Source organism: Atractosteus spatula, chromosome 2, assembly GCF_055471065.1.
Source record: "Atractosteus spatula isolate fAtrSpa1 chromosome 2, fAtrSpa1.hap1, whole genome shotgun sequence".
Classification (NCBI taxonomy): Eukaryota; Metazoa; Chordata; class Actinopteri; order Semionotiformes; family Lepisosteidae; genus Atractosteus; species Atractosteus spatula.
Genome location: NC_142707.1, coordinates 73,012,275 through 73,016,054, shown reverse-complemented (window position 1 = coordinate 73,016,054; position 3,780 = coordinate 73,012,275). Strand labels below are relative to the sequence as shown.

The following is a 3,780-nucleotide window of genomic DNA, read 5'->3' as shown; positions in this document are numbered from 1 at the left end:
GTGCCTTCGGCCCCGGTTTCTTTTCTTTCGGCCCCTGCTGCTGTCTCCACGGCCCAAAGGCCATCCAGTAAATGACCCCCAGCTCAGCCAGCAGGCGGCCCTTACCAAGTCCAAGACGACTCGGCAGCCTCCTCAGTCCTTCACCCCTGCTTCAATTCCTCCTCAACAGTCTTCGGCTTCTACATCCCAAGCCACCGAGCTTCAGGCCCCAGATCCGTCTAACCCCTCCAACCACAATCTGCTTTCCGCTCTTCTTCCCTCCTCATCTTCTCCCATCCCTGGTGTCCAACACGGCATCAGTCATCCCATGCCTTCGGTCCTGGATTCCAATCTCCCCTTTACTAAGGACTTTTCTCTCCGAACAGCCGTTCCTCTCCCAGCTCCTCCTAACACACTAAAGTTTAGTCCTCCTCCCATTCCCTTTTCACTCCGGCAGCAAATTCTAAGAGGTGTGGACGTCAATCTAGCTCACCTTCTCTCTTCCTCCACTAACAACTCTGATTCTAGAACAGTCGACTGCGGCTCGATTTTCATTACTCTCAAATCTTCTGACCCTCACTCTGCTTCAGTCCTTCAAATTTCTGACTTCTGCTTGGCTTTCAGCATTTTTCACGACATCATGTGCTCCGCCTTTCCCGAATGTCGTCAGGAACTCGACGATTACATGCACATCATCCTCAATCTATCTGTCCGTTTCGAGGGCTCCCTGTTCTACGATTACCATAAGCAGTTCTCGGCCAAGGCCGCTGCCTGCCTACTCCAATGGAACCAGCGCACCTACTGGGGAGCCCTCGACATTGAGCTTACTGCAGCACTTTCGCCGGCGTCAGAGCTCTTTCCTGCGACTTCTGTTCCTCTTGGACACATTCATCAAATCTTTGCCCAGATACCATCCACAAGCTCAACCCTGACTCCGCCCCTTCTCCCCCACAGCATCAATTCTCCTGCCAGGTCTTCTTCAAACCTTCCCGGTCCAAAGATGTTCGTGGTCGCCCCATTGTGATGATCAGAGGCCAACAAATTTGCAACAACTTCAATTCCTCGACATGTACCTCTTCCCTTTGTCGCTTCCTTCACATTTGCAGCTTCTGCGGCGAAGCTCACACTCGCTTTGCCTGCCCCCGCAGGCCCTTCCATGCTCACTCCACCTTCAGCGTTCCCAAAGGACTACTGGCTTTTCTGTCTACCCCAATCAATATCCCCGCTCTTGCTTCCGAACTGCTCCGTCACCCCGACCCCTCTTCCACCCACATCTTACTCGACGGGCTTTCCTTCGGGTTCTCACCAGGCCTGTGCACACTTCCTTCTTCCTCTGTCTTTTGCAAAAATTTGCAATCTGCCACTGCTGATCCCCAGTCCGTTGACTCCTTGCTAGCATCTGAAGTCGAGAACGGTTTCATGATCGACCCACTTGACTCTCCCCCATTCCCTGCATACCACATCAATCCCATCGGTAAAGCGGTTCGTAAGTATTCAGGTAAAAAACGCCTTATAATCAACTTGTCAGCCCCTCATAACTCCCACGTGCCAAGTCTCAATAGCCTTATTCCCAGCTCAGACTTCTCCCTCCACTATGCCACAGTTGACCACGCCATTTCTCTCATCAAAATCGCAGGTCTGGGTGCCTGGTTCGCTAAGGCCGACATCTCCAGTGCCTTTAAAGTTATGCCTCTTAACCCAGACTTCTGGCACCTCTTCGGAGTTCATTGGTGGAACAAGTTCTTCTTCGCAGTCCACCTTACTTTCGGATGTGGGAGAAGCACAAAATTTTCGATACCTTAGCCGAAGTTCTCTGCTGGATCCTCTTGAATAACTACAGGCTTCCTTTTCTCGTCCACCTTCTCTACGATTTCCTTACCATAGACTTTCCTCACGCCCCACCCGCAAGAGCCTCCTCCGCACTTATTTCCGTTTTTAGGAAACTAGGGGTACCTCTCGCCACGGACAAAACAACTGGCCCCTCTCATATAATCCAATTCCTTGGGATCACCCTCAATTCCATCAATTTCTCCGCTTCCCTGCCTCGCGACAAGATCGACAGGATCCAGACGTGTATCTCTACCTATTCTTCCGCCAAATCTTGCACAAAGAGGGAACTTCTCTCTCTGCTCGGCCACCTCAATTACGCCATGCGTATCATTCCTCAAGGACGGTCTACCTTCTCGACCTCGCCTCTTCCATGCCCTTTCTTTACCACCACGTAAGCCCTTCAGCCGACTGCAAATCCGAGCTCAGGCTTTGGCAGCTTTTCTTGGCCAACTGGAATGGCATATCTCTCTTCTACGATGACCTCCTCTCCGACTCCGAGGATATTCAGCTTTTCAGAGATGCAGCCCCCTCAGTCGGTTTCGGAGGCTATTACAAAGGCCAATGGTTTGCGGCCCCTTGGCCTCCTGAATTCTCTTCAATCCTTCTCACCAAGCAGTCATCGGCCTTGTTCGAAATATTTCAAATTGTCGTTGCCGCTTCTCTTTGGGGCCACAGTTGGAAACAAAAATCCGTCCTCACATCCATTCGGACAACTATGCAGTAGTTCAGATAATCAACAAAGGAAGGTCTTCATCCCAATCTAATATGAAATTTCTCCGCCGCCTTAAATGGATTTCTCTCACACATCAATTCATCCTCATAGCTGCTCACATTCCAGGCCACCTTAATGAGATAGCTTACTTTCTCTCTCGCTTTCAATTTCAGAAATTTAGGAACTTGGCACCAGATGCAAGACCGAACCCATGCACAGTACCTCCCTATTCGGAACTTCGGAACCCGCTAGGCTGAGGGCCAACCTCCCGGCCGTTGGACGGGGAGGATAGGACCCCCAAAAGAACCAAGCGGGACCCCCAGTCACCAGTGCAGAAAAAAAAACCCAAATGATTATTAAACTAATTCAGCTGAGGAGAGAAAGTGCCTGCTTGAGGATACCGGGGTTAGTTTTAATGTATGCATGATAAGTGGGCTCCCTTACTACTGCTCTTCTTGCCCAGACACTCAGTTTTGTAGGACGGCCAGTTCTGGGCAGATTCACAATTGTTCCATATTTTCTCACCTTTTTAATGATGGCCTTCACTGTGCTTCAGGGTATATTCAGTGCCTTGGAAATGTTCTTATATCCTTCCCCTGACTGGTATTTTTCAAGAACCTTGTCTCGGATCTGCTTGGAATGTTCCTTGGTCTTCATGGTGTAGTGTTTCCTTGGAAATGCACTAAGTGGGGAAGCTCCCAGACACAGGTATATTTATTCTTAAATCATGTGAAACACCTCAACTGCCCACAGGTGGACTCCAGTCAAGTAATTATGTGACTTGGAGAAGAGAGTTGGTTACTTCAGAGGTAATTTAGGTGTGTCAAAGCAAGGGGGTGAATACCTACGCATTTTTAGTTAATTTAGTATGTTTTTTACTTTAACATTATACTGTAGAGTACTGTGTGTTGATGAGTGGCAAAAAGTCTGAGTTACATACATCATGGTTCCATGCTGTAACACAATAAAATGTGAAAAAGACCAAGGGGGGTGTAGACTTTCTATAGGTACTGTATTTACAGCATGTGAATAAGTATTACTTATTGCATAGCATCCTCACACACACAGCGTATTCTAGTTATAATAAGAGATAAGCTGCTTTCTAAACTAAATAGAATACAACCTGCAGTTAAATCTCTCTCTCTGCAAACCCGGAGTGCCACAGACCAAATGGAACCTATCGCCTTATTCTAAAATGCACCCACTAAGCAGGGGAGGCTGTTTTTCACCACGGGATTCTTCACTCAGGAAATCTAAGT

General features: G+C 48.5%; 1 pseudogene; it reads left to right on the top strand.

Moving 5' to 3' along the window:
• Positions 1 to 619: 619 nt before the first annotated feature.
• Positions 620 to 2,778, top strand: LOC148840205 (uncharacterized; annotated as a pseudogene).
• Positions 2,779 to 3,780: the final 1,002 nt, after the last annotated feature.